General features: G+C 39.5%; 1 protein-coding gene across 3 annotated transcripts in view; it reads right to left on the reverse strand.

Moving 5' to 3' along the window:
* The window catches only part of LOC111871281 (GTP-binding protein Di-Ras2), a 48,844-nt gene that overhangs the window by 18,427 nt on the left and 16,004 nt on the right, over positions 1 to 14,413 (reverse strand). Inside the window, exon 1 of one of the 3 annotated variants that reach the window (XM_023864282.2) lies at positions 13,286 to 14,197. The exons of the other annotated variants lie outside the window; for them this stretch is intronic. The gene's annotated coding sequence lies outside the window, so the exon portion shown is untranslated. Of the gene's footprint in view, positions 1 to 13,285; positions 14,198 to 14,413 lie in introns of those variants that run through there. 3 annotated transcript variants of the gene reach the window in all.

Genomic DNA, 14,413 nt, shown 5'->3' on the forward strand with positions numbered 1-14,413 from the left:
GGGGGGAACCTGCTGCCTCTATTTCCTGTTTAAATAAATACGGTACAAGCCTTAGAGACGAAGGAAGCTGGTTCCTTTGGAACGCTGATCAGACTACATTGCGTCCTATCCCAGGAGATGGTAATCTTCAACTCACCGCCACGGTATCATTAAATTTCTCAGATATTATAATGCAGTAAATAATTCCAAAGACAATGAACTCTTCCTCCGAACTGTCAGTACAACTGTAGAGTCCAATATTTCTTTCCTGAAAGGAACGTTACCTACTGGCAACCTTTGTAAATAAAATTTCCCCTTTTAGCAATGAATCACGAGTCATTTAAATTGTTTCAGTCTCTATTGTTACTGCTGTAATGTACCTTAAGGCGTATGTTTTTTTTCTGAAAAGCATTAAACACAACAGAAAATAATAATACAGTAACTAAGTTGCTATTAATTTGAAGCAGCACGCAGATACTCAAGCTGAAAATTAGTTATTTCTCTGTAAGATTTGAGGCTTTCACGGCGGTGACTATGAAGAAAGCAGTCTTCTGGGATTTGGTACCGTGTATATGTGGTGTTAACCGACGTTTCGGAGATGGAGGCGATACGTTCCTCCGAAACGTCGGCAGACTTTCCACAGATTGCATGGCGTTACATCCTAGAAGATAGAACTCTTCGTACTATAGGGTGGGGCGCAGAAACTTCCGCGACTGCTGCGTTCGCCGAGCCTATCCCCACTTTTCTGCGACCTCCCTTCCCATCACAATGCGTCTTCGCAAAAAGGAAGTTTCTGCGCCCCACCCTGTATAACTATTCCTTTTATTTCTTGCCTTTCTTGTACTTTTTCCAAAGTTTAAATCTCTCACATGTGATTTTCATCTCATTATTTCAGTCCAGTCCCTCGAAGTAGTTCTGCATTCTACATTAGAATATCCCTCCCCCACTCATTCATCACCCTTTTTTCTAGCTTAAGCGCACAATTTTTTTTTTTTTTTACAAAGGACTGACCCGAGATGCCTCTTCCACTCCTTGGAGGCAAACTGGAGATAATGAAGTTTAGCTTAAGAAGAAAAACCTTTCACAGGGCGTCGATTGGCAGGTTACTTAATGACTGGTAGCGAAGTGTTAGTGATGACGTGAAGGAGAATAGAAACCTTGAGTGAATGGGGGGGGGGAGGAAGAATCTCGAAAAAAACCTGACGCAGTGCAGCATTTTTCTATAACACTTTATAACTATGCGATTATAGTGCACTTCCATATTCGGCCTCTTATTGTATATAGGAGCTACTATCCCTGCTATCGACGAGCATGTGAAATCACTCACAGACGCTATGCCATCTATCGATCACCCTGTGTAACTGTTTTTTCAATTACAAACCACTGAAAAGTCACACAATTTATCTTAGGTACCTACTTACCAAATTATAAAAACATATTTTCTCCTGCTATAATGTTTTGTAACACTATGCCCGTGTGGAGTCGGGTTCGAATACCTCCGCCATATCTATGCGAGTAGCAGGAGGCCATAAAAAGGGAACCCAGTGCCTGGGACTATAACTGGGTCGACCTGTTCCTGGGGATATAAATACAGGAACCTTGTCCTTCAAGCTGGGGAAGTCTCGAATCTGAGACAGTCAAATAATGTCATGAGCTCAGCAGGACTAGGACCGAAGAATGACTGCGCTGACGAGGGGCAGCAGTAATTGTAAATGACAGACCCGTCCTCTCGTCAGAGAGACCCTCTCACATCAACAAACTCGCAACTGTCTGACAGTAACAAAATCTAGTCTTGAGCCTTAGATGGAGCTTGATACCTGGTCGACTGACCGTCGGTCGTAATATAACTTTGATTTTGACTTGTAACAGTAGGTGAAAGCTTTGACATCACGCAATTTTGAGTTATCGTAGCAACGAATTTTATAGAGTTAACACGTTGCATGGATGTAAGTTACGTAGTAGGTCAAAAACGAGAAGACAGTTTCGTTTCATTGTCAGTATTTTCTGCATGCTGTTGTGTATCATGTAACAAAGGTATGTTTACAGGCTGTAAACAGAAGAATTGATTATAAATTGATATTAAAAGGTTTAATATTCGCTTTATTTTATTTTCATCCCTCTACATGTTTCGATCTATCATCATCATAATATTTAATTTCCAGATTTTCGCTTGCTAATAAAACATTATAAAACACGAAGCCCATCTACGCTATATAATAACGAAAACCCCAAACACACCACCTCTCCATTTCAAATATTTAAAAATTAGAATTATATTTTTATCTAATTTCATTTTACCACTAGATTTTTAATTTAAGAGATTTAACTTTTTGCATACATTACTCCAGATATATCCCACACAAAACTGAAACATAAAATTAAAATTTAGATCATAGTGTTACTCATAAATGTAAAAAATGGATCCATTTTAAAAATTCAGTAACCACACATGTAACTCATGAGAAGCACATGATCATGATCTCATGATAAATAAGCCACCCTGTCGCTTGCTTACTTACTTACTAACTACATACTTATGGAGCTGAGCCCTTCTGGAGGAGCCGCCAATTCTGCAGCTACTCAAGAATTTTCCAGCATTTTATGGAACCCGAAGGTTCATTTCCGTGTTCACAAGAGCCCTCCACTGGTCCCTATCCTGAGCCAGATCAATCCAATCAATACCATCCCATCCTATCTCTCTAAGATACATTTTAATATTGTCCACCCACCTACGCCTTGGCCTTCCCAGTGGTCTCTTTCATTCTGGCTTTCCCACCAATATCCTATACGCATTCCTCGTCTCCCCCATTCGTTCTACATGACCTACCCACCCCATCCTCCTTGACTTAATCATTCTAATTATACTTGGAGAATAGTACAAGCTATGAAGCTTCTCATTATGCAGTTTTCTCTAACTTCCTGTGACTTCATCTCTCTTCGGTCCAAATATTCTCCTCAACACCCTGTTCTCAAACACCCTCATTCTATGTTCCTCCCTTAATGTCAGAGACCAAGTTTCACACCCATACAGAACCACAGGCAAAATTATAATTTTGTCTATTCTATTTGTTATGTTTTTAGACAGCAGACGAGAAGACAAAAGGTTCTGGACTGAATGGTAGCAAGTATTACCAGAGTTCAATCTCCTCTTAACTTCCTCCTGAATCAGGTTTCGATCCGTTATCCTTGTTCCCAAATATCTGAATTGCTCCACGTTTTCAAAACATCTGTTTCCTCTCTTTATATCATTATTTTGCTCTGAATTTTGGTGACGAGACAGCAACATATACTTCGTGTTCTCAGCGTTTTCTTCTTGACCAACCTCTTTACTTGCGTCAATTAAAGTTTGTGTGTTTTTTCTTTATGGTATCTACATTATCACCTAGTAGATTCACATCATCGGCATAGGCCAACAGCTGATGTGTCCCGTTTAATTTCAGTCCCACCTGGTTTCCCTGGACCTTCCTAATGGCATATTCTAAAGCAGTGTTGAAAAGGAGTGACGATAAAGCGTCTCTTTGTTTTAAACCATTCTGGATAGGAAATTTATCAGACAAATGTTTACCTACACGGACTTTACTATGCCACCATGTCGCTAGAAGATATAAATCAGAGACCTGGTCCTTCAGGTTGGGGATTGGACGCAAGGCTGACGATCTTGCTCTGTAAAAAAATATTGTTGCAAAATCCAAAGACAGGAAAACGGATGGTTTAATTCACAACAACTTGACCTGGGGGAGAAAAGCTGAAAAAACATAGACAGGAAAAGGCGAATCTGTCAGACTTCTAAGGAAGGCTAAACAAATGGCTGTTTTGCCACATATGATGATGATGGTGGTGGTGAGGATGATGATGATGATGATGATGATGATGATGACGACGACGACGACGGCGACGGCGACGGTGGTGGTTGAAGAATAAGGCTACCATCCTGTTTCATTGTTGCGGATTCTAGAATTAGGAGTGTAATCTGTGCATTAAAAATGAATTATTATTGTTGTTTCTAAATGAGGAAATCTCCTTATTTATTCGAATTATTTATTACTATATTTTGAAGTTTATTAGATATAGTTTATTTGCGTTTTATTGATTTTTGAAAGAAAATTGTTCCTGTTCATATGAATTGATAGATTTGAATACTTCCCGGCTGCTGTCGGCTAGCTTTCTTCAAGATCAGTTAACATAAATCCAGGAAGCACGAGATCATAACGAATTAAACCATTTGTATGAACCTTCTCTACTCAGTTGTTCTCGAACCTGATATATCTCACAACACGCTACTTTGTGGTGTCCTGCTTTATTAATAATATTTTAATACAATTTTTTTTAGAAATATAATATAATATTATGGACTGAATTCAGGTGGTTCAGAAGAGGGACTAGTCTGGGGTTCTTGCGGACATGGTAATGTATTTTCCCGCGTCATAGAAGGCGGGAAATTTCTTGACCAGCAGAATAATTACTAGATTCTCATGAAGGACTCGGCTCCATGGAGATACATGGAGATACTTATTTGTTTATATACAAAATGGCTGCCTCAAGTGGGACATTTCACGCTTTGAAGTATGATGTTCATTAAAATACTGCATAAGAATTCGCTCGTAATGCGCAGAAAACAGGTTACTTGTCCATTACAAACAGAAATCAATTAATGCACTTAGAAGTAACTGCTCTTTATTGTGAGAATCATAATGAACATGCAAATGCAATCTGAGGGCAAGATATAGAGTTATTTAATATTAAGAAACACGGAATGTATATTTGCATTACCCTTAAAGTGTTAATAAATCAAACGATCCTCTCAGACGTCATTATGTAACACGTGAGTGATGAATTTTTCAGAATAATTACGCAAGTACCGTGCAATAAATATTTTACTTGAACTCAACGTAACATGACCAGCTTTCTTATCCATTTCAGGACTGAACCGGTGAAGTCTTGTCGAGGGAAAACCTATAAGCCTGAACCTCGTAAATCTACACAGACTGGGGAAAATGTAAAAATAATTCAACACAATACCGTGCATAGACTCGGCTTGTATTTAATTAATTTCTTAATTTTTTTATTATAATAAAAATTACTGACTAGTGAATTATTACAAATGAATGGTGCAATGTACCCTCAAAATGACTCATTCTTGTTCCTAACCTTATTTCTCCCGCATCCAGCAGCCAAGCACATAATGGGTCATACTCATTTTCGAGGACAGAAAACTTTAAGCATTTTCGAAAATCTTCTAGGCTGTAACGCTCTGCATTTCGACAGATATCAACTGCCATTCCCCCCCAAATATTATGCACAGGGTCCTTCCCTTTATAGTTACCGCTGTGACAACATCAAATCTATCATAATTTCTTTAATAAAATACGCTTTTATGGTACGTATGAGTATGTGTTTGTTTGAAGAAAGTCGTCTTCTGGGTTTAGGCGCCGTGTAGGCGCTGCGCCTTTCACTTCCTATCACTACAGCTACTGCTCTCTGCATTCCAAGCCCTTCAACTGCTCTGTAGATGGAGGCGATACGTTCCTCCGAAACGTCGGCCAAAACGAAGAATACACGCGCCTAAACCCAGAAGACGACTTTCTTCATAGTCATCGCCGTGAAAACCTCAAAACTTACATATGTGTTTGTTTGTTTGTCCTTAATAAATTTTGACCTGGTGACGGAATTCTGACTCTTGGCATGAACTTCATAGTCTGAGTACGAGTATGAGGGATCAGCCATAAAACTGGCCCTCGCACTGCGACCTTCAATGATCTATTGCGCTTCCTCTTTGGATTAACCCCTTATTAATCCTACACTTCGAATGAAATGTAGGACTTTGTTTACGGGGGCGCCATAAAAGTCACTTGGTTCCATGAAGAATTGACCCAGGTGGCGATATCTTAGGTAAGCTGTGGCCTCACACTCACATGAGATGCGTGTGGCTGAACTTCATAGTAAAAGATGAAACCTTTCTCTTTTCTTCAGGTTTCTTGCTATTGTCTAGATCTTGCAAAATTATGAGGCGGGAGCATATAAATATATTGTGTGATGATTGAAGATCTGGGAAACTTGTCTACCATTTATGAGAGCAGTTTTCTTTTAGTAAAAAGTGAACAGCATAGCGACCGCAGCTTTTTGAGCTTTTGGACTAACGATGCAATTCGAACGTGACAAGTGATATTCTGTCTGGAAACAAATATGGAAATGCCGGAATATTTTATGCATGAGCGGTCCCTTTTTAAATAGAAACATATTGATGGTACCTAATATGTCCCAAATTCAAAGTAGTGGTATTTTGCACTCTGAAAATTACGTATGAAAAATGAATTCGGCGATCATTAATTTGTGTTTTACTTGCTCTCTGTTCAATATACTGAAGCATTTGGAAGGGAACAGCCATATTCTATATTCCCGTTTCGAGGAGACATTACAAATTTTTATAACGAATTCGCATTCAATATATGTTAAATGTATTTCTTAAATATCCATATAAATGTTATCATAACTTGCAAAATAGAGAACTTAGACCTAAACGATAAAAGAAGGTAGTTCCCTTGTCGTGAGCTGCCATGCATTGAATTTCTAGAAGAGTCTACCTAATCATTACGACGTAAATAAATTGGTTGCTACATGTTAATGTTTGAAAACGTGTTGCTATGGTAATCCACTCACATAATAAACATATCCCAGCCTTTTATATTGCCTACTATGATGATGGAAATGTTGTGTTATGGCGTGACTTAGCTATTTTCATATGTATAATCACAAAACTTTCGATTTGTCCTGCTATAATGGCGCCGTTACAGTAAGCATTGTAGTACTTCCATTCACTCATAATTTGAATTAGCTTGCAGCATTCCGTATTGCAATATGCAATGCTAAAAAAAGGATTCGGAAGATGTGTAGAAGGACGAGGGAGAGCGAAGGAAGAAAGGAAGAATGAAACGGAGGAAGGAAGGCAAAGAATAAGAAATAGGAGGGCAAAGAAAGAAAAACTAAAACTGAGAAATAGTGCAGAAGGAAGAAACAAAGGATGAAAGGAAAGTGAAGGAACGGAGAAACAGAGAATGTGTAAAGGAAAGAAAAAAGAAACGCTGACTAAGAAACTGAAAGGGGGAAAATTGATAGATAGAAGGAATAGAAGGAGATGAAGAAACAAATAACAAAGTGACGAGAGAGAGAAAAAAGACGGTAGAAGTAAGAAAACAAGAAGAGTGTAAATTAAGTTAGAAAGAAGGAAGTAAAATTAAACGAAGAAAGCAGGAGAACTCAGGGCTCCTTAGCACGAGGTTATGCATCGCGGAAAGAGCGATATTGAGGACGCAGGTTGAGAACGAGAAGGGAAGGCTGAGTAGGCTTCGTCATAAAGATAAGATTCACTGGTTCAGCGGCCAGTTTCTCAAACGCAACAATTTGCTACTAGAACTCCTTAAGTCGTATACTACTTCTCCGACATCTCCGCAAAGCAGGTAATCAGAAAGCGTCCGGCAGGCGTTATCGGTACCAGGCAACGGGAAACTGTTTCTGATGCCAGAGAATCCGCGACAAATTCACAGAGTGCTACAGAATCGAGGGTTCTCCAATGCAAACAGTGACCTGGATCCATGCTCGGTCAGGAAACTGTATGATATAAGAAGCCGATTACAACAAAAGTCTTCGGGCTTACGTTGTAGTTTGTTACCTTCTGGTCTCGAGGTACAGCGCCGTGTTGTGCTATGCTGGTTTGCTTTGAAAATGGAGATTGCTGATTTGTCCGAAACGATGTCAAACCAGACCAATACAACATGGCATATCACTCGTAAAATATAATTACTAGTCTATTTTTATATGAGTATTCCCTGTAGTGTTGAATGGCCTCAAAACGAAAGCAGAACGTAACTCCCGAAACGCAGTGTGTATGAAGTACACTACAGGCAACACAATGTCCACCATTACGAGGCATAAACAATCGATCAGTTAATCAGTCATTGTCACATATCTTCAGAAAGACATTGGTTTCCTCCACATTTTTCAGCAGAATGCTGGCATAGCAGTGTTCCAGTTCTTTTCGAATTCACTTGCCACAATAATTCCGCAACTGAACTTTACGTTGTATACGCAACTGAGAAATATTCGTTAAGCAAAGTAACACACGGCCGGTCACTGTAGCCGAGCGGTCTAAGGGATGTACTGTATGTACTGTTTTCGCTCGCTTGGAAACCGGGATCGTGGGTCCGAATCCCACTCAGAGCATGGCTGTATAATTTGTGTGTACGTTTTTCTGTTTGTGTACAGGTAGAGGCCTTGCGACCAGCTGATCACCCGCCCAAGGAGTCCTACCGAATGTGTAAGATCTAGAAAAACCGAAGTGAACGGAGAAGTTCATGGAGGTAGGCCTAGGCCCACTGGGGCTGTAGTGCCAAAGAAAAGAAAAAGTAACACACGAACAAAATATTCTATAATATTCTTGCTCTCTTAAAAAAAGTAAAAAAAGTACGGGACCCTCAACGTCTCACAACCCTACGGGCCTTCACGGCCTGGTACAGCGATAGCTTTACTTTTTTAGTACTTTTTATATCTATGGGCTTATGGAAACGTTTCATCGGCTTAGGGCCATTCACTACCGCATACTCGTACACCTGGCATATACGGAGAAACAAATTGATGGCGGAAAGTTGTTTTGACTGTGAAAAAGTCGAACTCGAGATTCTGGCGGTTTTACTCCTTGATTCCCCCCCAATACAAATAATTTGTCTTGGTATTCCGTCTGTATGTTCGTATGACTGCATTCATATATGTGTATGTGTGTGTGTGTGTGTGTGTGTGTGCGCGTGCGGCTCTCCAGCGTGTAAACGGTTGGACTAATTTTATTCATATTAGGTATTCAAGAGTTTGTGTATCAGAAGGCGGTGCCCGGTGATTACGAATATTCCACTCATAAAAATAGTGACACTTCGAATGGGCCTCAATATGCAAAATGACGGTTTCACTATAACGGCTATTAAGATATTGATTTGGTGTCCCTGATTTATGCCGGACATAAGCCTAAATGGAAGTGCATAGACGGAATCTTCAGGAGACTAACGGCATGAGCATTAGGAGACCAAACAGGAAATGCTGATTTCTGTCGAAATTGTACAATGTCTTTAAACCAATTTTTGGAATTGCTAAACACCTTATAAAGTAATTCTTACTTATAGCCTGCTGCCATTATATTTATTAACAATGCCACACTTACACATAGTGTGTTGACCCGTTACTAGGCAACGACCGCGAAAAAAAATGTTCCTGCGGCAAAGAATCTACACGCAAAAATAGAGGAAATGTTGGAAATTGAGTTTTCTACGCGGTCTGTGCAAAGATGTTTTAAGCAGGACAAATAGAGGAAACTAATCTCCTCGTCAGAGAAGATGTTATATACGGTCTGTGACAGCAATGGTTCAGCTGAAAAAAAAAGTCTAGTCTTTAGTCTCAAGGGGCTTGGCAGTAAGACGAATGACTTGTTAGTAAACCGGCAGTCGTAAAGTAACTTTGACTTTTACTTTGAAAAGTTCAGTTATGGAGTATTAGGAAGCTGGCAACAACGTGAGTGCGAAAGCTGAAGAATTTCCACACTTAGAAGCGGTTACTAAGAAACACTAGTGGAGGTTCTGACAGACTGAGAACATTAGAATGTGTGTAACAGGGAACTGCAAAGTGTGCAGATTAGCGATGGCGCTGTAATCACTTTTGTAATTACGCGTGTATAAGTAGTCAATAAATCGAGTCTCTAATCTAAACCCCGTCTATAGTCACGCATTCACGAGACAATATATTAATTTTATAACCCTTTTTTAACGGCCGAAACAATAGAAACCGGTCCTGAGGTGTGTGCAGGCTTATTGCCTTTACTTGCGCTGCATATTTATGTTGGGTACTCATGTATTCTCGTCTTCCTGCTAATTAAGAGAAACATATGAGTATCTGTACTTTTCTGTACTGGACGGTCTTCGAGTACTTCAGTAATTTAAAACAATTAAGATAAATTTTATGCTACCACGAAATAATGCGATATATCGATATGCTAAATTCATATTGATACGATATATCCTATTGATTTATCGATATCAGCTGATCCCTAAAAATATTACGAAACTTTGGTTTACAAATGTTTACGAGCTTGATTTGGAACAAGTTCGAGGTCGCAGAAGATTACTCTGACACTTGCGCTTTTGTGTTGCTGTCTGCTTAATCGTTAGACAGAAAATGAGGTCATCATAAGAGCTGAGCGACTGGAGTGGAAAAGTGGTCTAATTCTCGAGTATATACGGACAGTCTTCACGATTGGCTCATCCTTTTATTGCTTATGCGCAAATAATGACATGCATATTGAGCATGGAAACCAACACTGGCTACAAGATTCCTACTGAACGTAAGACAGGACTTATTTTAAAAAAAATACAGTATGAACCTATACTAGGACTACTAAATTTATTTCTATTGTTCACTTTCAAAATTAAAATAGAATGAAATAATTTTGTTACGTAAATTTACTAACCATTAGCCGTAAGGAACAACTGTTAATATTGTAACGTGTGTATCCATTACTATGGAACGGGCCGGTAAACATTCCCGCAACAATAGATCGCCTATGCTGGGCAATGGCGCAGTAAACAGGCTTCGTCAACAATACGGGTTGTCTTTTCCGTAAGGTCCATGCAAATTAGTTACAAGAAATGTTCGGCAAGACAGAATTAGTATCATACCCGTCTGGAGGCGGGGTCGAACACCTCCACCGTGACCTTGCGAGTCGTAGGAGGCGACGAAATGGGAAGTCTCAAATCTGAGACAGCAAAATATGGTTGCGAGTCGCAAGGGACTCGGACCCGAGAAACATTGCGCTGGCAATGGTCAGCAACATGTACAAACGACAAACCCGCCCCACAAAAACAAGACCGTAACTGTCAAACAGTAATGAATATCTGGTCATGAGCCCCAAATGGGGCTCGACACCAAGACTTACTGACTGACTGACCGTCAGTCGGAATGTGACTTTGACTTTGACAAGAGTAGTAGTAGTAGTAGTAGTAGTAGTAGTAGTAGTAGTAGTAGTAGTAGTAGACGGGGTACAGCTGATTATACAACAGTAGTCGGGAGTAGTCAAGTCGAGCATCGGAATTAGTAGCTACAGAAATGACAAGAAAGGAATTAGACGGTGCCAAGAGGATTTCACGTGTTATTGAAGCTACAGTGAGACTGTGTTAAATCCGTTGCCAGGATACGACTAGTGAAGACTGAGAATCCTAGTGCGTGTGTACCGGTGAACTAAAAGTGTGTAGAATAGCAATAGTGCTATAATTGACTGAAGTCCCTAACGGTGTAAATATTATAAGTATCAATAAACATAATCATCCAATCCAGAACCCGTTAATATTAGTCACGTAATCCCGGACACGTGACAGTATAATAGCATCTCAGAAGTATGAATTAGTAATGTCTGAACTTGCATATAATAACTTTATTCTGAGTGATCGATCAGTTTGATGTAGCCGTAACATTCTGGGCTTGTATTCGGGATATTTCAAATCACGCTGCAAATACCGGCTGTCCTGAGTAAGAGGCTTTGCTCTGTCCGTTTGCCAAAATACAACAACCAATTTCTTCGGAAACCTTAGCTGCTTACCACTTGATGCTTTATTCCAGTTTCATTTGAAACAATATGACCCCATATAATTGAAACAATGTTTTCAAAACGCCAGAACACGTGGAAACTTGTGCAGTTATCACCAGAATTAGAAGGAACAACGTATGTGAGTCGAAGTCTCTCACTTCACAGGGATTCTTTTTACAGACAATAATACATTTAGTGTTAACCACATAAATTAACTTATTTTGCTCTCAGGTTTCGATCTGTTATTGAGAACAACGATAACAGATCGAAACTTGATTCAGGAGATTGAACTCTGGTAATGCTTGCTTTTGTCTCCTCGTCTGCTGTCCAAACACATAAAAATTAGAATATACAAAACTGTAATTTTGCCGGTGGTTCTGTATGGATGTGAAACTTGGTCTCTGACATTAAGGGAGGAGCATAGACTGAGGGTGTTTGAGAACAGGGTGTTGAGGGGTATATTTGGGCCGAAGAGAGATGAAGTGACAGAAGGTTGGAGAAAACTGCACAATGAGGAGCTTCATAACTTACTCTTCTCCAAGTATAATTAGAATGATTAAGTCAAGGAGGATGAGGTGAGAAGGTCATGTAGAACGAATGGGGGAGACGAGGAATGCGTATAGGATATTGGTGGGAAAGCCAGAAGGAAAGAAACCACTGGGAAGAGTAAGGCGTAGGTGGGTGGACAATATTTTAAAATAGATCTTAGAGAGATATGATGGGATGGTATTGATTGGACTGCTCTGGCTCAGGATAGGGACCAGTGGAGGGCTCTTGTGTACACGGAAATGAACCTTCGGGTTCCATAAAATGCTGGGAAATTCTTGAGTAGCTGCAGAATTGGCGGCTCCTCCAGAAGGGCTCAGCTCTATGAGTATGCAAGTAAGTAAGTACTATTACCGGTACCAATAGTCTGCGATGAGGAGAGGAATTTGGCACAACTAAAAACTCATAAATGAAACAATGATGTTAATTGTGGGTAATTTTTCCTCGTGTTCGTGAGCTCACAGATTCGGATGTCGGCTGTCCTCAGTGGTATTTTTCGTGCCTTTCCTCAGTGCCTTCAGGAATATTAAGAGGCGATGCTCAAATCGTCTTACATTGTTATGACATTATGATCCACAATATTAAATAATATTACATCTCTAAATTACTTTCTTACTATTATATCAGTAATTATGACAACAATAATGACTATGGTAATATAATAATTCAATTCAATTCTTTATTATTAATGTGCCGAGTCAACAGCCGCAAGGCCAATTACAGACACAGCACAGTGCAGATGAATGAATTACATTATAGACAAACTTATTAAAAGTCAAATACAAATTACAGGTAAGTACTTGGAAGAAATAATAATAATAATAATAATAATATTCAGCTGCAAGTACGCGATTACTGGAATATGGGAAAAACCTTCACGACTAAACCATGTGGGACACATACTTGTTTCACCCTTTAATGTACAGTGGTTACTATATGGACCATGTGCTTTAATATTAAAGAAAACTCACAGTATTTGTGAGTTTCATATGATTCTTAAAATAAACAATGATTATATCCCCAAGAAGTATTAACCGTTTGGTCTTTGAAATTGAGACAGATACATTTTATTAATATAAAAGCATTCTTTAAATTATGAAATACACATATTTAATTAAATTATACAACAGTCTATGTAAAACTCACCAATAAAGCACGAGGTTGTTCATGAAATTTCCATCGTCGATGACAGAACCTTCGTTTAAACTGTAAGTTCTATTTGGTGTGCAGCGGCCAGAAATTTTCTAAATATGAGAGCAAATCTTCGTTGACGAAACAGAAAGAGATTCACAGCACTTGCTTTAAGAAACGCACTATGTTGAAAGCAAAGGAAGCACAACACTCATATATCACTTCGAAGTCGCTTCTATTAAATTAGTTTCAGGCAAAATATGAATCAGTGTTTAGATTATTAAACAGGTAAATCATCCTCTGAAAAGTGTAATTTTCTTCAATTATATATTCGTACTACAATGATGCGAAACTGGATGATGTATTTAGAAAATATCGCTTGTATGTAAATGATATGCAAACTCTTCTTAATTGAATACAGAATTAGAAAAAAGAACAAATACTATTGGGCGATTATGTTTTATTTGAGATTCGATACTGCGAAACGATAACAATCGACTGTAATACAAAGGCAGCAAAACTTTTAAAGTAATCTACAGATATATATTCCTAATTCACAGCTCCTATATAATTCGTACACTGTGTAGCCACTATCACAGCGTGATAAGTAAATGCGAGCACAAAAATGACGCACCTTTACTAAATATCTCGCGTTTCTGACAACTACGTATTGTTCTTGTCTTCGTTTTATTTTACAGTTCTTCCTTTATTGCTTGCGGAGGCGAAAAAGGAAGTACTTGAACGGTGGCTGAGGACTGAATGGTGATGCAGACGGCGTGGGTATAGTAACGTGGGGACACTGCGCCGGGCGTAGCTATTTGTGTATCAAACTACTTCAAAAACTCGATGTGACTGAACGCAACAACCACAGCCAAGTGAACTACACAGGTCGAGCATACGGACCGCCCTACGGACGACCGGAGTGTGACGTCATACACGCTGGTTGTCGTCTTCGACGTCGCTACCTCCCCCTTCCCTACACACACATACTCCCTCTCCCTCGCGCCCAGGCTCGAATATACGCCAGAGGAAAAACTGGGAAGAACAGCAAGGGGTGAGAAAGACCCCCCCCCTACATGCCTCTCGATGAAGGAGTGAGAAAGATGAAAAACCAGGGTTACCAACGTCATTGACATCCAACGC

Source organism: Cryptotermes secundus, unplaced genomic scaffold (assembly GCF_002891405.2).
Source record: "Cryptotermes secundus unplaced genomic scaffold, Csec_1.0 scaffold152, whole genome shotgun sequence".
Lineage (NCBI taxonomy): Eukaryota > Metazoa > Arthropoda > Insecta > Blattodea > Kalotermitidae > Cryptotermes > Cryptotermes secundus.